The sequence below is a fragment of the Vicugna pacos genome, chromosome 26, assembly GCF_048564905.1.
Source record: "Vicugna pacos chromosome 26, VicPac4, whole genome shotgun sequence".
In the NCBI taxonomy this organism is placed as follows: domain Eukaryota; kingdom Metazoa; phylum Chordata; class Mammalia; order Artiodactyla; family Camelidae; genus Vicugna; species Vicugna pacos.
In genome coordinates this window covers 25,410,402-25,433,473 of record NC_133012.1, presented here as the reverse complement: position 1 = coordinate 25,433,473, position 23,072 = coordinate 25,410,402, and the positions used below count along the sequence as shown (strand labels likewise).

The window sequence follows — 23,072 nt, the reverse complement described above, 5'->3', positions numbered from 1 at the left end:
AGTTACAACAGCAAGGGGCTAACACCTGGACTTCGAGACAGATGGTGAATGGGGACATTCTTTAGGAATGAAGATTCAAAACGATCAGGAAAGCAAAAATATGGACAAGAGGGTCATGGGAAGAGAGGAGACACAGATGTGAATAAGGACTGTCATTAGTGTAGAAATAACTTAGAAATGCAAGGCGAGAAGCGGGTCTGGGCGAGGCAGTCTGCTGCGGGACACGCCGGCCCTGACGCTCAGCGGAGCCCTCGGCGCCGGCACCCCGACGTGCGTCTGTGCAGAGCAGGATCTCCCTCACACAGGTGCTCTTGCTCTCCCTGCCCTACTTTCAACAGGTACTCTTACTGGAAATAGTCCTCCTAGGATGCCATGTAGCATTGCGGCCCATTTTCTCCTTTTTTTCCGCCCCTGTGTTTTCTAGAGGCTACAGTCTCCAATCTAACACACGAATACCCTTGATGCATATGAGAGGCTTCCATGCAGGTTACACTGAAGAGGGACCGGCGCCCAGTCCTCCGTCCAGTGTAAGATGGGCCCATAGGTGCAGCGGTTTGGGAGCAGGAGGAGGAAACATGAGACCCTCCTTTCAGACTGACCCAGTTTTTTGCACCCACAGGTGGGAAAAGGGGCAAACAAGTTGGGATTCGCAGGTCCAGCTTGCACATTGTGGAAACTTCCTTCACATTCAAAGTTTTGAGTTTAATAATGAGTAGGAACAATTTCCTGTTCTGCACTGAATTATCACCTCTCCCCTCTATGCCCTTAAGCTTTCAGAGCATCTGTTTCATGCAACAGACATGTCTGCAGTGCCCTGACAGGCAAGAAAAGAGGGCAGTGGCCACACGCCTGGTAGAGCAATCTGGGAAAAAGGCAGCCTCAGGAAGTGGCTGGGTATTAAAAGATCAGTCAGAGCAGGAACTTACAGGAAGAACCAAGGACTACAAGCACGCCAGCTCCCAGGCGAGGATGTCGACCTCCCCATGATAACCGGAAAGGGACGTCCAGTCCTCTTATGAGAAGGTCAATAAGGAGATGAGACCAGAAGGCAGAATCAGTATTTGCAGCATTTGGTATTATTCCTGGGACATAACAGATAATCAGTTTGGAATAAATGTATAAATAAGCAGAAATGCATGAGAACCTCGAGGAGAAAATATCAAAATATTGAGAGAAGAGGTAATGGAATAAAAGAAACTTTTGGGAGATCTATATTATTAAGAGGCAGAATTAAGAAAAGAGATGGGGAAGAAGGAGAAGACCGCCACAGAGACGGGGGACCGCTGGAAAGTGCTGGGCACCACGGGCCAATGTGACGAGCCCCAATATAGATCGGTTTTTTAAAAATTTAAGTGTTCTTGCAGGGCACAGACTCATCTTCGTCTTGGCTCTAGTTTGCACTTTGTTGGAGATGACAAAGAAAAATGGAAACATCCTCTCGTATCTTCATCTCAAACTCTTCCAGTCTGAACGCTACCAGTGTTCCTATTAATAAGGTGTTTCTATGCCCGAATTCAAAAACGCACTTAGCCTTTTTTTTTTTTAAACGTAAGGAGTGGAGTGTGGAACATAAGTTCAGAGCACTAATTATATCACAGTGAAATTTCTCTCCTACTTGTTTTAATATTCTGCTGCCTTTAACACATGAAGAAAAAAATCCTGAAGCTTTAATGAAAATGTGGAAATACTAATGGAATAAAGCATTTCACATTCTCAAAGCAAGGTGGAAATCAGAAATGATACAGTGCCTTGTTTAAGGCAAGAGAGAGGTTATGTAAGAGCCAGCAAAGAGTCTGAACTAACAGTAAACACTGTTTTCCTTTCTTTAACATTGTACCCAAGTGGGTCATTCAGTTACTGCTGCCACCACTTTGCATCTCAGATCTAACGACCTCTCTATGGTACACGAATCCCACAAAAGTCAGGTTATAGGAAACTATAGAGATAATTCAGTGCTAGAGTTAACTTGTCTTATTTTTCCCCACTACTTATAATTTAAGAGGAAATTCTCAAACCATTTAGGTTCAGAGGCATTAAAGCACTTTAAGACTAATTTACCACTTCATCCTTAATCACTAATACATCTTTACAGTGATTACTTCAACTCAACTCTCGAACATCACTGAAAGGAGGCTTTTTGGGCACCATATCAAAAAGGATTATTTAATGAGGGGAAAAAACAACCCTGGAGCTAAGTTTACAAGAACACATTAACAAAAGCAGCTTTTCTTTTTTTTCCTTTTTACCTGATTTAACTAAAAACTTGAGTTGAAGCTTATCACAGTATTAAGGAAGTATTAAATAATAGTGCAGCACAAATCAGACAATAAATGGGAAATCAAACAAGTTCCTTTTTTGCTTGTTTTTTCTTCGCTTTGCAAGGCCTCAGAAACAATGAGATCAAGAAGTAAGGAACTTGGGAAATCGTCCTGCCCTTTACAAAGAATTAAGAAGATTACCAGCAGAGTCGTTCTATGCTTTTATGTAAGGGGTTAGGTTCTAAGGAAAATTCTTCTTGAAGGGAAGGGACAATACCCAACACATATGAGTTGTGGCAACTTGAGAGCTCACATGACTCTCTGAGGCTTTATTTCTCAGCAGTACTTTTGTGTGAGGATATTATGACATTAATATCACCCGGTTACCAAAAATAAGAACTTTAAGCCTTCTTAGCAAGTTCAAACAATTGTTAGAAGCCTAAAGACTCTTAACTATTTCACTTTCTGCAATATATTTTATAACCCGTCCACGTTAATCTGAATTCTAGACACCCATGTTACCTTGAAACTAAACGCAAGCCACCAATTGACTTAAACAAGCCAAGTTAGAAGGAAAAGGGGACTCCCGAGAAAAGAAAACAGCATAAAACCCAGGGGAACCATGTTTCCGACTTGGCCAGGTCAACTGGAGAGGATCCTGAACAAAGTTCTGAGAACCTAATTTCAATTATAAAAGAAGCACGCATTTTGGATGTACGTGTGTGTCCGCACAAGTTAGCAGAAGATAAGTTGTCTCCAGGAGAAGGATACTGAGATGATCAGTTTCTTAGAAAAAAACTAAAAAGCAAGCCAAAAAAGGCAAGAGCAGAAGGGAAGGAAGTGAGAAAGCTCCGAGGACAGAGTGAAGGCGTGTCCCCCGAAAGTCGCCTGAAGCCTCCGGTACTTAACGATGGGTGAGGTCGGAGCTGGCGTTTCGCAAGGCACTGTGTTAATCTGCTACCGCTGAGAGCTCAGGCAGGTGAAAACCCCAGGACTTAAGAGAGAGGAGAGTTCTCATGACTGACAGGTGGGTGGACTGTCGCTCGAGGCCGGGACTGAGAAACTAGGATTGGGTTCGCCCTCACACAGCCACAGCAGGTTTTGTCTCCTTTCTCCTGTCTAGTGACTCAGACCCCCAGCTCCTATGGTGAGACAGCTCAGACGTGAACCAGTTTCCACCAGCCTGGATCCTGAACCAGTACTTTGGTCTTTCAAAGCCTCAGTTTCTTTGTCTATAAAATGGAGACTAAAAGGATACTTATTCTAAAAAGTTTTTATAAGGATGAAGCGAATACACTCAAGACACAAAAATTCCGACCAAAAAAATTGTAAATGTTCAATGAATGTGAGTTACTATTTTACTTATTACCTTAGTGAGGTGAATATCATGTTTCTAAAGTTTATTGAAAGCCATTCATCTTCTTTTCTCCCTACCTTCTGCTTTATGTGTCCACGAACGAGCCTTCTGGGGTTGCCCTGGTCTCTCTGTGTGATTTATCTTGCTCATGTTCCCTTTGCCTTGGATAAACAGTTTTACCCAAAGTATTGGACCTTTTATCTTCAAAATAAGAACTCAATCTTACTAACAAGAGTGGTTGTCTTCTGTCCTGTCTGAATATTTCACAAGCTCTTTTTTCATCCTGGTCATTATTTTTGTCTCTCTCCTCATGACCTCTATCGGTGAGTCGTAACACCAATCTCCATGCCCATCCACACCACCATGTTTGACTCATTTTGACCTCCTCACTCCCAGGATTTCCTGTCTCTATATTTCTCTTGTACAAGAACATTGTATGTTCAGGGTCTCCGTGTAAACTTTGTAACATCATGATGGCTCTTCAGCCGTGGACCAATATAACTACTGGTGACTGTTGTCTATGTGAGTACCTGTGACTGAGTCACATTTTTTGCTGCAGAAACCAATAAAAAGTTTTGTTCTTTTTTCCTCTCCAGATATGCCCAAAGAGATCATAGATCGTTTCATTACTAAAGCTCAACTAATACATCTTTTTCCCCTGACGTATGCATTCAGAGAAAATGTCCGAGACATTCCACTAGGAGTTCACAATTATGACTTTCAAAGAAAAATCTCTTCCTCTCTCTCTTTTTTGCTGCTATAATCTCATTCTCTGAGATTTCACACATTCATCCATTTACCTCAATTGGCCTTTCCTTTTTCTCCTGGTTAACTAGTCAAGCTAATGCATTAAATGAATATTAAAAGTAACTTAAAAAAGTCTCTTCTCTTCTCATGTTTACAGATTACAGGTGTGCACATTCGTCAGGGGTGGGACCTGTGGCCTTCAGTCCCATGCGCCTCTGCAATGTCTCCGGTCCCTCTTCTGCACCGTCGGGTCCCCTGCCTGCTCTGGTCCCCACTGCCTCCCTCCCCACTCCAATTCAGACTTACACTCTTTCCTCTATTTCCAGCCACTTCCTGAAATTGCTTCAAGAGCTTCTTTGATTTATTTCTTCCTTGTTGAGGCATGAGCCGTCTTGGTTTTTGCCCAGAAATCATTAGATTCTTCCTAGAAGGTAGGTATGGTGAGCTGCCATGCAAATTAAAGCATATAAAGCTGAGGCAAAGAGAGAGACTAAAATATTTCTAAAATTCATAGAGTAGGACTCTCTCTACTTGGCTTGCTTTGAGTATTAGAAGAAGCATTATAAATTTCTTCTATCACAGCGAATACAGCATTAATTAATATTCTTGTCTTTAAAGTTGCTTTATTATTTGGATTATGTACAGTAAAAGTCCTTCAGTTCTATTTTAGGAATACAAGGGTTAATAAGTAAACAATGCCAAAATCTGTGACAAAAGGTGCAAAAAAAAAAAAGTTAATGCATTTGAAGCAATAAATTTACATGTAGACAGATGGTATAATCTTCCTGTGAAAATAAGATTCTAAAATTTACACTTCTGTGAAACCCAAATGTGCTCACTGGAGTTCTCTCTAACAAGTCTCATTCGGATTGATTAAATTACACTCCTCTGGGTTTAGAATTAGTGCTAATTAACATTCATAAAAGGCTAAAAAGAAATGGCATGTTTACTGGACAAACAGATACCAACTGTCTCCTTAAGGTATTCAGAGGAAGAAGAAGGATAAAATATGAGGGTATGTTATTTTAAATCTTATTTTCCTGTGCATGAATGTATGTTTTAACTGTTTCAATTACATTTGTTATATGTAGATACATAATACGTTGATTTTCAGATGAAAGGGAAATGCATGTGTCTTCCTCAGCGTAATGAGTTAACCAGAGCAGGTCTTTTCTTTTTTTTAGACAATAGTTTACCTACCTCTCAGTTAAATGTCACATTAAGATCTTCCCTTATTAAAGTAATACTTTGTCATTTGTAATTTTTTATCTACTGAAAACTTATCAAGTCTGCAAAGAAAACTGTTTAGTAAAAAAAAAAATCACCATAAACATTTTGTATAAAATATTGTTTAACTTAAAGTTAAGAACATAATCTCCCTTTCTGCTATAATTGGTGGCTAAATACACACTTGGAAATGTAAATAATCATGACCTTGTTTGTTATTCAGTTATGTTATAATATTTCCACAATGAGAAAATATATTAATAGAATTAATAAAAATATATCTAATAAAAACATGACCAAATTATGAAGCAATCAATTATAATAAATCAAAGATTTGAAGCATCAACACTGACTTTTCTCACTGAAGACCACTGAATTAATTTCATTTTTTCCCAAAAAAGGCATTTAATTATTGTTAAAAATTTTACGCTCTCCTATTATTTCCTAAACACTTCTAAAATGAATCCTTAATTTTTAAAAGACATAATAAAATGTGACATCTCTTAATCCTTTCTATGATGAACTCTCAACATGGAAACAGATCCAAATATTTGTAATTCAAAAAGCTAAGTAAACAACTGTACTTGCGTTCATAAAATTTAGTGTGTGTCCTAACTTACATTTGATTACCTAACATCTGTCTCTACTATACTGTTTTCCTACAGACTTCTACTTCCACTGTACTAACTTATTTCACTAATTTAGCAATTATTTATTGAGGACCTGTCATACAGTAAAAAAGTAACGAGAGAGTCCCATAAACTCCATAAAAATGACCATCTGTAGAAAACTAGAGAGAAATACATGAGTAGCTAGTCTAAAAAGCTAAAAAATGACATCTTTCCTAAAGGAGCCGTCGTGAATAACAAGAAACAAGGGAGCACCACCGAGCCATGCAGCTCACGCTGCTGCAGGTCAGTAAAGATTGTGGAATCAAGAAACAGAAGTGATGACAAGTGTAAGGATGCATCACTGACGAACACCCACCTCAAATTTGTTAGAGAAACAGGATGTTCCAGGAGAAAGACAGAAAACAAGAGGTCAGAGACTTTTAAAAAATAGAACGTACTGCTGTGAAGTCAAAGAAGGAGAGATTTCAAGGAAAGACAAGTAGTCAATTGTGTTGGGAGAGTTCAGTGGGGGTGAGGATGGATAAGAGACCTTCGGCATTGGGTCAGGTCTCTGGTGACTCAAGACAAGGGTTTCAGAAGACAGAAGAGGAGACACCAAAGGGGCAAAGCCAATGGGGATGGCTTACACTTGAGACTTTCACTGAGACATTGGAGAGATTTGATGGTATGTCAAGGCAAGCAAAAGGTCAAAGGCATTTTTTTAAATAATAATGTGGAAATGAGAAGGTGAATATCTTAAAAGTCAAGAGGAAAGAGACAATGATAATGAGACTGACTATGAGAAAGAAGGTACAGGGGACGACAGAAACTTCCAGAAAAGGTAGATGGGATTGAAAATAAAATATCTCTGCTTTGAAATAAATAGGAAATGGGAGGAGAGGAAATTTTCATATAGCTCTTTGCAGTTGGCATTAATCTTTTCAGTTAATCCATAAGTGGGACCATCTAGGATCATCTGTAAAGAATCAGAAGGAAGGGACGCAGGCTCACTGAGCACGCTTTGCCATGCTGTGTATTCTCTCCTACTTTTTAACAGCACTTTCATTTGTGGAACTGCCTGTGCCCCAGTGAGTATGGGTGTGCTGCAACATGAAATCGGGTGCCGGCTTCCTATTTCAAAAGCTGGAGTTGCAGATCACGGCTTCTCACCATGAGTACCATGGTAACCAGCCCCTACATAGCCAAGAAGCAGACATGTGTCCTAAGCTTAGCCAGATTTAACCCCGGGACTTCGAACCTTGATGCAAGACCGGAGAAGGGGTGGGAGGACATATCCCCCAGGGGCTGTGCCCTGGCATGTTCCTGCCAAACAACCATTCTCATAGCTCCCGGCTCCCCAAGCTGCCTTGGGCTTGTCTTGGTCAAGGCTGTTTCTCCAGCCTGCTTGCCACTCCATGAGCTTTTGCTATCAAACCAGTAAATTTCATTTTGCTTTAGCTCTCCATGAGCAGTTTTACTTCTTGCAACCACCCCCACCCCCAACACACACAGAGATGTAACTGGCAAAAGAGGTGAAGACTGAAGGAGGAAAGAAAGCATTTGTAATTGTGATCATGGGATAATCAACAGGGAATCAACCCAGGAAGAAAGAGAATCCCCAGTGGCACCAAAAACCCAGCTAAGATGGAAGGACAGACACTTACAGTTTTCTCACAGCCAAATCTAACGACCTATTTTCCACACCTTGCGTTTTTGATAACAAATCATGTGATATGCTCCAAAACTCAGTGGGTAAAGATGCTGGCTACTGGTAAAAACAGTGCGCATTGCTTCCCTAAAGACAACACTGCTCTGGCCAAATAAAAATGCAGAAATATCCCGATGTGGCAAAGTGATTTATCACATGGAGAATTTTTCCAGGCTCAGCAACCTGTAGAAAAGGGAAGATGATCATTCAAGATCATCCCAAGGTCCCTTAAGCCCTTTTAAGAATGCATGCCTCAGAAGCAGAAATAGCACAGTAGTTCTCAAGGGTGGCCTGTCTTTAAGAGTTATGACCCCCCCGCCTGTGGTCGACTAACCCTTGAGGTCTTGTAACGAAAATACAAATGGTAGAAACCTACCAGCTAGTGCCAGCAAAGGAATCGGGACCTAATCGCAAGGGCTGATTTTATTTCTAATCACCTGCTTGACTTAGATAAGTCAGACACCATTTCTGTCTTTTATTTTCTTCATCTGTAAATGGAGATTTTTCTCAAAAATTTTCACCCAGCTCCAGAATCTTTGCTGTGATTTCTCTCTGTGGTTTGATTCCCATATGGTACACAGACCTAAAAATAGTATGACTGTGGGAAGAAACCTAGGAGGAGTGTGGTGACAGTCCCATGAGTTTCAGATGAGCTGTTTCGTGAAGTGCCTACCGATAGATTTCCAGAATCCTGACTCTCTTACCAGAACGAGCTGTTGAAATAAAAACATGACTCATGCAATGGCCAGCGTCATAGTTAAAATTCACTAAGTAGATTAGATTTCAAGTAATAAGGATGTATTAAAAACTAAAATTATACTTTGCACTTCACCAACATATACTGTACTTTATGTCCTCAATTTCTGGTGAGAAACCAGGCTGATCTATTTTCAGTTCTTACTCCTCTTTATGGAGAAGATACATTTCTCTCTGAAAGCTGTTTTCTGAGTACCATGGTAACCGCATCCTTGCCTTTAAGTCTGTCCCGTCCGATGTGCAATTTAAGACATTTGCAAATGCCACCTGAGCTCACACTAAAGGCACCGGAAAGGGTATGCTTTCTTAGGAAAGTGGGAACATTGTAAGCGTTAGTAAAATGAAATGCCAAGAATGGGGAAGGGGAATGGATTGTACCAATGCAACCAATTCCCCCACTGTTCTCAACAGTCCAGCTCTTGGGTTCTTTTTTATGTCTGTCCTCATCTGTTGCTTGCGCCTCACCTGGAGCTGTGCTCGGGGGTTGAAGCCCATCGTTAGAACAGAGACCGACCAGAAATGATAAGTTTCCAGCTAAGGGGTAGGGAAGGCAGGGGAGACCCGTGACCCTGTCCCCATGGGGTTCTGCACCAGTGGAGTGTGCCTCAAGGTCCGACTCTGGCAGCTCTCTGAAGCCTCATTAGAAGGAGCACACCTTGATGAGTCCCTGCCATCAGGGAAATGAGTCAGTGGATGTCAAATAGCAAATCCAGCAGGAAGTGACATTTGCCCTGAGGTGAGCACAGCTGCAGAGTCGTCTGCGGGCCCATGTGAGGCACCGGACCCTGTGCTCCCGGAGGGAAGAAGTCTGGTTCCAGCTTCAGTCTCGGGCCAAGGGGTGGGGGGACAGTAAATCAGAGTCATTTTAATGACTCAAAACAATCAAAACAAGTGACTCTGGATGTAGCAGGACAGCAGTCAAACTGCAGTTTCTAAACTTTGTAACAAAAAAGGACAGCAATGTTATAGAGGAACATCAAAATGGTGGGGGAAATGGCTTCCTCTCCCCGCTAAACACTGTGGAAAAGAAACGGATTTTATTTTTATAAACATTTTTTGGTTAAAAAAGAATGCTATTTATTGAATGCTTGAGAAAATAATCAAGATAGTAATAATTAGTAACACTGAAACAGCTTTTCTGAACACCCACCGTGCCAAGCAACAATCAACACATAATTTGGAGTCAAAGAGTGAAAAAGCTATTTAGTGGAATAGTTGATTAAAATAATTTACATCTGATTTTTTAGATTATTAGTTTGTTAGACATTTACGAAGAAATATACATTTATCCTTATAATTAGGTATATAATTATCATTTTAATATTATAACATTAATCTTGTTAATAATTTATTATCATTTTAATCAATTAAGATGAGAAACCCTATGCCTCATTTCATCCATTTCCAGTTAATACAAGGCAAGAGAGAAAATATATTTTCCATTTTGCCTAAGGTGGTGTGCTTCTTTGATAATACCTATTATTATTTTTTAGTGGCATAATTTGTCTGTAATATATTTCATGGTCTGCTATGTACTTATCAAAATATTTAAAAGTAGCCAACAACTGGTTATTTAATGCATGAGTGAGCACTGAAATTATTTCATGCTACTGGATGGTTAAGAAAACTGTCAGCAAAGAATGATAACGATGCAATATTAGTATCTTGAATTTATATAATGGTGAACTTCATATTAAATAAAAAATAAAAAGCTTTAGTTTTTTTCATATTATTTATCCTCAGAGTTTTGACACATATTTAAAATTATTCTTCCACAAATTTAAAAAGATTGCCATAGAAACCCAGCCTACCATTTTTATAAACTTTGAAATTTTAAATTTTTTCCTTTTTCCATTGTAAAGAGCAAGCAAATGTTTTACTTTAACTTTTTCTCCTCCATGTATTTTAAAAAATCAATATACAAACTATGAGAGAGGTATTTATGCCATTCTGTAAGGAATATGTAAGGAAATGTCAGAAACAGGCTAAAAAGAATTCACAGTCTGGTAGGAAAATTGATTTGTAAAATAAAAATATTATGATAAAAAGTAATGACAGAGGTGTGAGGAAGACGCAGCGGTTACACTAAAGACTAATCTTCTGCTGGGAAAAGTCAAGGAACTCATCAAACGGGAAAAAACAAGAGGCCGGTCTTGGAAAAAATTAGTAGGAATTCATCAAGCAGTCAAGGTGATAAAGAGGTAGCAACAATTTATGCAAACTTTTAAAACTCATGAGGCTGCATGACATGATCAAAGATATTTAAAAGATGCATTTTTTAATGGATACAGAAGAGCAAGGGGAGGAGAGCAGGTCACATCTGGGAAACAGGAGTCAAAGCCAAACCAGGGAATCTGGACCTTCCTAAGGAACTTACGTTACTTCCTGAAGCCAATGGAAACACAGGATCCAAACAGGAGATAATTAACCCAATCTGTTCTGTAGCATATCGGCTTGGGATTTTTTTGTTCTGATAATATGTACGTCTGACTACTACTCTAAATTATTGCTGTACCACAGAAATATGATGTCAGCTACATATGCAATTTTACATTTTTTAGCAGCCACATTTAAAAAAAAATAAGAGATGGAATTAATTTTAGTAATATATGTTATTTAACCAGATACCCAAAAGACCCAAATATTATCATTGCAAATCTAATTAATATAGAAATTATTAAGAATATATTTCACATTGTTTTTTCTTTTACTAAGCCTTCATAATCCACTATGTATTTTTACACTTACAGCACATCAAAATTTTCATCAGAAATATTTAATCTGTATTAATACTTCATAGAATTTACAGTAGAAAAAGTAGATTCATATTTCCAAGTTATTCCAAACACATTTAAAAGTTTCCTAATAACTGAACTGAGTATCAAAAAACCATGTTCCTTTGATTCCTGCAATAATACTAACAAAATTGGCTCATGTCTGTTAGAACAATAGATTTGGCTATAAAGCAAAATCTTATCAGTTTCAAAACTATGTTTTAAAAGTACATCTGCCCAAGATAAGTAAATTAACTAATTTTTATGTCAACTCAGTATTAATGCCAAATTCAGATATCATATGATTTGAAAAGCTACTCTAAAATTATCAAAATCAAAAAGTATTGCTCAAAATTTTTCTCATTGGTCTCATAGACAACTTATATAATTCTTTTACTCACAATTAAAATGTTCTACACATTGATTTCCATTAGAAAAAATGTAACAAATCGTTATTGATTTGTATTATGCAGAGTTTCTATTTCAAAATAAATTCCCATTGCCATCTAGCTAAATCAGAAATAAGGTTCCCCTTTCCTTGAAGCTTCAGATTTAGCTGATGTGTATGCAGTGTAATATTGATGACAAAATGAAAATCACATTGCTGTTTTTGTCTCTGATTATTGAATATCTGGCAAGCATTACTTCTGTCTCAAGAAATCCTGAATGAAGTTAACAGAAGAACAGATTTTATAATTCTTCCATGACTCAACCAGCAAGCACTGGCAAAGAACACAAGAGTACCGAATTCATTGTCTTCTACTTCTTTCAGCATTTCCACACACTAGTGATGATCCAGATCATTTACACATGTATTCTGAATCATTTTAACAACCGTATCCATGATTGTTTCATGGAGTCTGCTTTAGGAAACTGAGCACAAACACTTTCCTAATGTACCATGCGATGGGATAGAGCAGTAAGGCAAAGAGGTCCGTCTCTTGTTTTAAAATTCCAATAAATCTGATATTTGACTTAATGTACCTGAAGCACCATTTATTGTTAGAGAATTATTTTTCATATCTAGATGAAATGCTTCTTTGACATATGTAAAATACTAAAAAAAAAAATCTACTATTGAGTTCAAATGTCTTTGTAAATTTGGAAGTCCTTTGAGACAAAATGAAATGAAACAGGCAAAACTAAGCGCTGGTGAGAATACTGAGCAACTGGAACCCTTGTACACTGCTAAAAACAACATAAGTTGGAAAACTCCTTGACATTAGGCATTAAATCTAAACATATCTAAAGAACGTCTCAGCAACTTCACTTCTCAGGAATATACCTTTTGGAAATGCATACATGTATGCACAGAAAAAGATACATAAAAAGTGTTCAGATCGGCTCTTTTCATAGTATCCAAAGCCTGGAAACAACCCAAATATCAATTAATGACAGAAAAAAATTTTGTGGTATAATGATACAATGAAATACTATAAAGCAATGAGAATGCTTCACATTTATAGCAACGTGAACTGCTACTGTATGTAACAAAATGGAAGAGTCCCCCAAGAAGAATGTTAGGTGACAGAAACAAGGGGATGGAAGCCAGACCCTGAAAAGTAGACATTCAATGAGGACTTAACAGAGCTGACAAGCCACTGGTATGTTTTACCAAGAAGAAAAGAGAAAAGGCAAAGGCAATTTGGAATAGAATATAACTGTGATAAAACTTTTGAAACAAATAAGAAAACATTAAAAACAATTTCTCAAGTATATTCAAAAATGTTGATGAAATGGACATTTTACACGTTTCCAAGGAAACAGTGAACTTGAATATCATTATAACAACTGGCAAAATGAATCAGTAGTTAAAAATTCACCTACTGATGAACAGCAAGGGTCAGACAGTATTAAATGTAAGCCCATGAGAATTTTAAGGGAAGATAATTCCTATTTTAAACAAATTGTTTTACAGAACAGAAAGAGAGCAAACTTTGCAATTAAATGTTATGATACCAGATAAATCTCGATGCCAACAACACATAAGGATGTCATCGAAAAGGAATACTTAAGATGGATTTTATTTGTGGACAGAAATTTTTACAATCTAATTTGAAATGCAAAAATAACACATAATAACCAAGTAGAATTCAAGGATGGCTTAATATCCGAATATAAAGATGGTTTAATATTAGAAAATCTTACTGTAAAATACACACAGATATTACACCATGTTCTGCAGTAAACTTTCAACTTCTAAAAGTGAGTATTTTCCCCATAATTCTGTAAACTAATGCAATTCACACTGAATTCCCAATGCACCTCAAGAACATAACATGGTGAATCTGAAATAATATAGAAACATCAAGAGCCAAAAATAGGTAAAGTAGCTTTAGAAAAAGAGAAGAAGAAAGAATAATGAAATCATGGTGATGCTGCCACTGAAAGATTGAAGAATGTAAGAAAATACAGAGGCCAGGCATAGATCCTTGCATGTGTGGAAACTAGACTCAGAAATGACGTTAACGTCATAAATTAGAAAAGAAAGATGTGCTGGATAATCGACTGATCATATGGTTAAAAAAAGAAAAAACATATATAGAGACCTGCCTCAAATTACATGTGCCCCCCTACATTGGGTGAGCTATGGACCTAATGGAAAAAATAACACTAAAACTTCTAGAAGAAAATTAAAGAGATTAACTTTATGCCATCAAGATAGGGGAGGATATTTTTAAAGGAATGAATAATACAAACCATAAAGGAAAAGTTAATCAATTTGATCACGTTAAAATTAAAAACTTCTGGGTGAGAGAATATCGTTAATAAAGGGGAAAGATAAGTCACAGACTGTACAAATGATTAGTGTCCAAAATATGTAAAAATATACTACAAATCAATAAACAAAAAAGACCTAAAATTCAATGGGAAAATGACCAAGTAACATAAATGTCATGTACAAAATTGGAAAGCCAAATGGCCAAAAAGCACATAAAAATATGCAGGCTCATTAAATAATCAGAGAAAAGCATATTAAAATAGCGGTGAGATTTTATCGCACATCCAGAAAACTGGCAAAATTTATGTTTGACCAAAAGAGCTGTTAAGAGATGCAGGGAAACAGGAACTTTCATGTAATATAGGACAAAGTACAAATGTGTACAATTCTTTTTTGGAGACCAACTTGACAATACCTAGTACATTTGAAAGGGTAATTTTGCTTCCGGATAAACACCTTAGAGAAACGCATACGCATGCATGAAGCAGATGCTTATACTTATGTTTGGGGCGGCACTGCTGTAATGTTTATAAGGGCAAACCTACGTAATTAAACTGATTCTCCACCTATGGATGATTCAACGTGGCTTATTCATGCAATGGGACACCACACACACAGTTAAAAGCAGTGAACTGGATGCATCAAGAATGAGAATTTTAATAAGCAAATTATTAAAGATCATGCACATAGCATGATGTGATATGCATTAAAGTTCAAGAAAAATATCAAAATTATAACATCAAAAATTATATATATGGATATGTGTACACACGTGTATGTGTACATAGGTATATAAATATCTGAAAAAAGCAGCCCGTGACATGTTTGTAGCCCTGGTACTATCAACTAGGAAACGCCTGGTACTCACCTCTCTGAGTTTCATAGCATGTGAAACTACCACTGAACATAAATAACTTCCCAGAATGTCAGTATCAGTCAGATCACACTTTGACCATTGTGGATCAAGATGAAAAATAAGACCACTACGAATTCATGCTGAAAAAAAGGCAAAGTAGGACTTCTGACCAAGCGTCCCCTCTCCTGGATGACACAATTGACTGTGGCTTGTTTACCAACGGCACCTGAAGGTTTCATCCTATTCTTCCCTCCTTTTAGATAAGATTTATTAAGATACTCAATAATATAATTATTCCTGCTTGCTCACAGTAAACAATTCAGAGCAAAGCCCCAGTTCCTTACATCCTATCCCAAATCACCCAACCCCAAGCCCAAATCTGTAAGTGTGTGGAATCCCAGTAGTGTATTCCACACACTTCCCTACGACGTGCGTTCTCCGTCACTGAAACACATCCACCTTATTCAACACAAGGGTGTTCCTGGTGGTCTTTGGCGGGCACTGACCCATGTAAGTTATTAATACAGAAGCATACAAAGGAAAAATCGCTCTAGTGTCAGGACAATGGATATTCCTCGGGAGAGAATAAAGGAACAGGGCAGGTGGTGAGAACTTGAACTACATCTTAAAAATACTTCGCTTTTTTTTTTTCAAGAAATATAAAGTACTGAACCAAATGCAGATGAGAATTGCGGAGTCAGAGACTAGTCTGAGGCTTCGAATCATAATTTCAAAGCTCATTTAGATAATTACAGCACTAAGTACAGATCAAGATGAAAAGGCAAGGCTCTGATTCATCGCACTGCAAGCTGTGCTGCCGCGGTACTGCCGAGGGCAGAGACCAGCACACAGGACCCCCGTTTTTACTGCGCGCCGTGTGTGCTCTGCCACAGGGACTGAATCCGAGGGCTCCTTTGGGAAGACGTCTACTGCTGAAAACCACCAAGCGTGTAACTTTGCCACCTTTTGGTAACTCGAGCAAACTACAACTTCCACTCTCAGGAGCAAAATGCACAAAATGGCATCTTGTCAGTAAGAATCTTCCCCACTGAGAGATGACGTCACAGGCACCAGGCATTTGAATAATTAAAACCGCTGGAGAGGAATTCAAGGCGTTCTCTCCTCTGAGCCGTCCCTGCCTGGCCTTTCTAATAACGGTTTTATCCTTGTGCCGGCTGGTTTCCTTCTGCAGTTCTGATGCTGAGACACAGAGCAGGCCTGGGGGTGCTCCTGGTGCTCAGCCCGGCCCCGCAACGTGCCAGGCACCCTGCAGCTGCCCTTGGAGCCCCAGGGGCTGGGATGGCCTGGCCTCCTCCTGACTAGAGCTCTCCCCCCTTGGCTTCGAAGCACTGCCTGAACTTTCATTCTTCCATCTTTATGGTCCTTGGTAGAGGCCTTCCGTTTCACTTTGACTCTACTTAGTCAGACAAATGGACAGGACAGGGACTGGAGGACAGTGATGGCGGAGCCAGGAGTTAAAGGGTCAGATTCTCAGATTCTCTTATTGTCAACCAACTGCCTGGTCATTTCAATGTACCTGTGGGTTGTTGTCCAGCTTCTTAAACTTTGGCAGGGTTTCATCGTAGACATTATTGAATTTTAGGGACCATGCTAGCGGAACTTGCGGTATGAATAAAATAATCATTTTGTGATGCCTTAGGAAAAAAGATAACAAAATTCCAAATATTCAATGAACTACGTTTTTAATTGTTATGAAGAGGCCTCTAAAACTTAAAATCGCTTCTCTTAAGAACTCCTTAGAAAAAGTAACAGAAACATGCAATACCTAATAACCAAACTTAAACATTTCTCTCTCTATCTCTCCTGGTCCAGCTCTGATCAGCCTCCTTCCTGGCCTGTAAGTTGCCATCTTCCTCCCCTTGGTCTGTTATTTCTCCTGCTCCTCCAGCACATTCACGGTGCTCTCTTTCCTTTTAAACACCTCCCTTGCAATGCCTGGTGTTCCCTCCTGATGTTTTATAACATAGTTAGTGATGATGACCAAGCTCATTGTTCTTATAGCTTCAAATCTTACTTTAGGTCAGATTTGCCTAATCTAGTTAAGAAATTTCTCAGTCCTCCTAAGAAAAGACAGGAGTTCACTGAAGAATCTAAGTTTATCCTGGGAATTTACAGTCCAGGATGCCCTGATATGTATTAATTAACTCACCTCGTGAAACTCGGAAATGTTAAAACTTGGTATGTAAAAAAGCAGTATGAATTTATTTATTAGCAAAATGAGGCCAAATATAATGATAAAAATTTGACTCCAGATAACTCCAAACTTTATATTTCTGAGATCTTGAGATCTCACCTGTCAAACTGATTAGTCAAAAATCCAGTCATAAAATTAGGGGAACAAATTTTACTCAGACTCTTCTGAGCTCTTTTTCAACTGACTTTCAGGCTTCTATGTTCATCTCTGCATTGTTCAGTTTTAACAAGAATCCTGCTAAGTCAGTTAAGGCATCCTTGATATCTGATCAGGTTCCTCCCCACCTCCCTCTCCGCCGACCTCTGCCCTGGCCACTCCCCTAGGTGATGTCTGGTCAGCCTGGTCTGCCTTCAGCAAGAATCCTGTTAGGTCAGTTTACTCAGAATCCCCCTTACTCCTGATTAGGAATCTTCCATCCACTGACCCCCTCTCTGTTCCCAGCTATGAACTCCAACTTGTCCACTCTGTCCTGGAGTTGAGCCCAATCTCCCTCCCAGTGTTAAGACTTCACTGCAGTGGTCCCCATGCCTATCACAAAAGTGCCTCCTTGAATAAAGTCTGTCTCACTGTCCTTGTGTCATGAATAATTTTTTCCTTTAACAGTTAGAATATCATTTTTTCTTAAATGCCTCCTAAATGCAGGCCCCACGCCCTGCCTGGGGAGGTGCCCAGGAGTGATGAGTCCCATCTGCCTCTGAGATCCAGAGCTCCCTGCCCTCTTCCAAGTCTCCAGGCTTTCTACAGCTCCTCAAAAGCCTTCTCACCCACAGCCGGTCCTCATTCTCCCCGTCATGGACCCGGAATCACTGCTGAACAGAATTCTAAGTGTTATCGACTTCTGCTTCCTGCCTTGCAAACCCCCCAGTTGGATGAGCACAAAAGAACATGCTTATCTTCTTGGGTGGGGGTCAGGGTGGCAGGAGGGGGTGATGGGCAGAGCGAAGTCTGAGGAGACATACAAAAGACAATCTTTCAATGAAGCAACTTGCCACGGTATTTATCATTCAAGGCAGAGTTCTATGTTTGCCAATGAAAAAAGGTTGAAGTTCGACAAGATTTTTGGTTCTTTTGTTTGTCTGTGTTTATATCACCCAGAAATCCTCTTATCTGGAGTGACATCCTTCATCTGAACAGTGTATCAGGGATAATGATCATAGTTACGGAAAAGGTTCATTTCCAGATGATTAACTCGAGCCCTTAAACAACTTGTTTGCTTCATGAATCGGTCCGGGCTCAACATGGAAAACAAAACCCACTCTCAACATTTAAACGAGAGACATCAATACAGGGCAGAGGTTGCACAGATGATGGAACTACGGAGAAGCCAGAGGACTGGGAGACACGACTGGGATTAGTAAGAGCAGGAGGCTGAGTGGTGCCTAGGTCAGTCGGAGGATGTGGTGCCCTGGAGCCCAGGGTCAGTGGGGGAATCCACAATGGGCTTAAATGGCAGGAGCCGCAGCTGCTGTGAGAGACGCCACTGGAGGCAGAGAAAGAAGATGACAAATTCCCCGGTTTCTGCCAGGCCAGCGTCTTCTGCACACCGACCACTGGACGGAGGGGACAGGACCTGGGGGTGAACAGTCCGGAACCTGGAAAATCTAGGGACTCCCAGTACCACACAGGGCAGAACTACACTCAAATCCTAAACAAAATTTCTAGCTACCATTGGATTCTTTCAATGAATTTGCTTCTTACCTAAACTGGAAAAATATTATAGAATAGAAACATCACATTTCTTTGAAATACAAGATATTTAAGATCAGGGAGGCTTGCGATTGAGGACCCGAGAGAAGAAACTGTAGGGATGGGACCCTGCATTTCCTTTCATGCTGGAATCTCTTCCACAGTCTCTAAGGTGTGTCTAGACAGGCACTGTCATCAGAGTCAATGACATTATAACATGAAACAAAGCAAAAAGGGTATTTCTACTCTATTTTGTGTATGGGATAAAAGAAAGGGGTTTAGAGAGGCTGGAGATGAGCAAACTCACCTTCAGGCTTCCAATGACGGCCACAAATCTAATTCCTGGGAAGATGGCAACCACATTTATGAGTAAACTTAAGATCATTTATAATAAAAACTCATTCTTTCATTACTTCGTCATGAGACACTATTTACAACCGTGGTCCTCAATCTGCCCCCTCCCACAATGAAACGCATCGTTCAGTTTATGGCAGGCAACTGATGATGCTAGCAATTACCAAGAAAACAAAGAAAGAGAAAACTTCATTAAAATAACTGCTTTCAGTAAAGTGTCCAGCCTCACTGGTCCAGCTCTTTTTAGATCTGGGCTAATATAAAAGGTATTTGATTTCTAGCAAGGCATATGTGCATATATATGTATATTTGATATACATACACATATTTGATATATATAGGTGTATATATATATTTGAATATATGTAGATTATATATCAAACAGGTATAGATACATCTATCTCTCTATATACATACATCTATTCTATTTGAATACATGTGTATATGTTTGTATATACACATACATACGCTCAAATACAGATATACGTAATATACACAATATAAACACATGCATATATATACACAAAATAGATTTTTTTTTTAGGAAAAAATTCCAAAGGTGACAATGTAGGGGCAAAATTTATCACCCCAAAATGTGTCTCTTTGGCATCAGGATTATTCTGGGCTGATTATTTTTAAGAAACAGGAGACTCAGGAATTCTTTCTTTTTACCTCCCTCTTAACTGCCAAAAAGACTTTGGACAAAGGGCTTGGTCCAGGAAGAGCACTGTCACTAGAGGCACCTACAAAGCATACGGGCTGGATGTGGGGTGGGGAGCTGGATGGGGCCTGGAGCCCAGAGGCTCTTCTGTGTCCCACTGTCTTTGCACTGCCCAGCAAACATGTTTACACAACACATGTTTTTCCATCTCCATGGGAACTGCCATCCTTCCCCTTGGAGTCCATCCCACCCCCTTCTCCTTCTCACATGGCACATAAACTCCAACTGTCTAACTTGTCCTGGGACTCATATTCTAATGGAGCCCCCATACGTACGTAATTAAATGTTTTTCCTCCTGTTAATCTGTCACTTGTCAATTTAGTTCTTAGACCAGCCAAAAGAACCTAATTAAGGGTAATTAAGGGTGGAGGAAAATTTCTTCAGTCCCCAAAGGCAAAATGGATATTTAAGTATACACCCTTCTAATTTAGGAAATTTTTTTTAGCTATAATTGAAAATGAATTTCAAAATCTTCAGTCTTCAGACCATCTTAAAAGGTCCATTCAGGCAGGAAATCTCCTGAACAGTCAAACATGGATCACCACCACTGTCACTCAACACTGGTCACCCTGAAACGGCGAACATTCGGTCTTTATGGCTGACTACTATAAATTTGAGCGTTAAATTTAACACACTGAAAAAAGGTAAGATCTGACAGCAAAGTTTCTATAACTCATAAGAAAAATTAATATTTTAACTTCATTACTGCTAAGTTCTTTTTCCCCCGTCTTACGTTTTGTGCCAATTCTTATTAAATATTTGCTAAAATTTCTTATTTTAAGATACACCAGAAGTAGCCAAAGAACTTACTTCCAGCATCTTCAGAAGGCACATCAGTATTAAAATTTGGCATTCCTGGTTCATTTCACTCAAAGAAACGGACACTGTAGGAGAGGAAACACTTTTCCACTAACCCATTATGTTTTGTCCCTGGGGTCCTGCAAATTAACGTGACAAAAGATTAAATGGAGAAACGGTTCATTCCACATGCATATGGAGGCCTTCACAGAAAAAAAAAATTGGAGACCCCAAAGAGCAGTTAGTCCCAGGGGTTTATACACCATTTTAACAAAGAGAAATAAACTGTGGAGACAAGACAAAGGAAAAAGAGGGAAGGCTTTTAAGGGTGGTTATTTGTGGGAAGGTAAATGTATAGGGGACACTAATAAAAGACAAGGGTTGTTTAGTGAGGTTTGCTATACAGCTCCCTCTCCTTGCAGTCTCTGGGCTGATTTCACTCTGCCCTTCCTAGTACAAGAGGCAGAGAAGGTTTGGGGTCATATGAAGGGAAGTGCGTGCCCTGCTGTTCAGCAAATGAAAGGGCAGAGAATTTTCTGTCTGTTGTTTCTCCACTGCTTTCATCTCAAAATAATCCTTATGCCAAAGTGGCATATTTGGGGATGGAGTGCTTTGATCTCCTTCAATATATATCCTCTCCCACTAAGGAATCATCTTCTAAAAAGAACTGGTCTTCACATTACGTAAGAATACTAATGTTAGAAAAATGTCAGCTGTCAGGCTTACATTAAATTGTGAAACTGCAACGCCCTTTTGTCCTTTCATCATCAAGGAGAGGAGAGCATTTAGTGGAGCGCTGCTGAATATGAGCACTTCACTTCTCTTTAAATTAGCCTGGAACAGCTGGTGGGGACTGCATTTCCTCGTATCTTTGCTTACAAGAAGCATTTGGGAAGGAGAAAGAGTAACATTTCAGCAGGGATGTCTAGCTGGTAATGAAAATTGCAGGATGGTTTCAATAACAGTAAACATTTAAGACCCATTAAGTCATCTCTCTTATTGTGCTTAACACCACCAGATTCAATGAGGGAATCAACAGCCACAGCTGGATGCAAGAAGCATTGCAATTCAAGCAACGGGCCCCTGCCTCAGGGATAAGGAGCCTAAGTCGTGGGTGAGCTCTGACTGCAGCTCCGCAGTCGGGCGGAGGAAGACTTGCTAGTCCACAGCGATCTGTTACACACAGGATCCGAGACGTCTAGAGAGAGGGAGCGAGAGCACAAACATCCTTGAAAATTTAGCAGTGAGCACTGAAGGAGACATTTATAATTTGCTTTTGGTTACTGATTTAGTCAAGCTCATGCGAACCGCAGGAATTTTTCATTCACTCAGACAAGTAGATAAAAACCAATCTTGGCCGGGGTGGGGGGGGATCTTCAAACTCCAGCGCTCTTATTCTTCTGTTCTCTTCTCATTATTTTTGTACACCGTAACCATGGTGCTTCAGAGACCCAGCTCCGTTCCCTGCACGGCTTCTCAGCCTGCAGATCTGCTTTTCACCACCTCCGGCACAGACTCAGATGCCTCTGAAATTCAGTTTTATCTTTCCTTCGTTCATTCCCTCGTAATTCTAATGAGTTCAACTTGATGCTGCTGACTTGGGGAGACCATCAAACACACCTTTTCCTTCTCAAGGCTCCAGACACAGCAAATGCAGTCGACTTGGAGGGAAACTCACTCTGCTGAGAACCAAATTAAGTTGCGAAATCGCGCCTACAGATGGAGGGAACATTTTCAGCCATGGAAACAGATCAAAGTAAAGGGCATTTAGGGCATCATCGAAAGCAAATTATCATCTTCCAGATCTTGTCAGTCTGTAAAATCGCCTTTAGAGCCATAGCAGAACCACCACCCACCACAAGGACATATGACCCGCGATGATTTCAGTTAAATAGCCAGCACTTCTCCTTAACTGTCATAGGCACAACTTGCTTCCCAGCCTTGACAGCTGACTGGCTCAATAGGCACTTCAAGGGTGATCTGACACCTCTGGGTCGCTGTGGTAGCTTCCCCGCTGTCTGTCTGGTCCTCCTGGTCTGTCTTGCAGAGCACCTGCTGCCTCTGACCTCTGGTCTTCCTCACCTCTGTACCACTTGGCTATGGGCTGAATGTTTGTAGTCAAGCACACATTTAGGCAGAGGCTGGCTGCCAGTCACGAGGAGCAGGTGTCACTGCTGACGATTTTAGTGCTTTCCTAGATATGAGACGATGCAAGAATATGGGCTCATAAAATCTTCTCCTGAAAATATCTAGCTCTCTGAAAGGCCTGTTCTGCCAGCATT

The 23,072-nt window shown here is 39.7% G+C and overlaps 1 protein-coding gene across 7 annotated transcripts in view; it reads right to left on the bottom strand.

Annotated features, from left to right (window-relative positions):
* GPM6A (glycoprotein M6A) overlaps positions 1–23,072 on the bottom strand; it is a 246,881-nt gene that overhangs the window by 140,872 nt on the left and 82,937 nt on the right. Inside the window, exon 1 of one of the 7 annotated variants that reach the window (XM_072950525.1) lies at positions 21,517–21,534. The exons of the other annotated variants lie outside the window; for them this stretch is intronic. The gene's annotated coding sequence lies outside the window, so the exon portion shown is untranslated. Of the gene's footprint in view, positions 1–21,516; positions 21,535–23,072 lie in introns of those variants that run through there. 7 annotated transcript variants of the gene reach the window in all.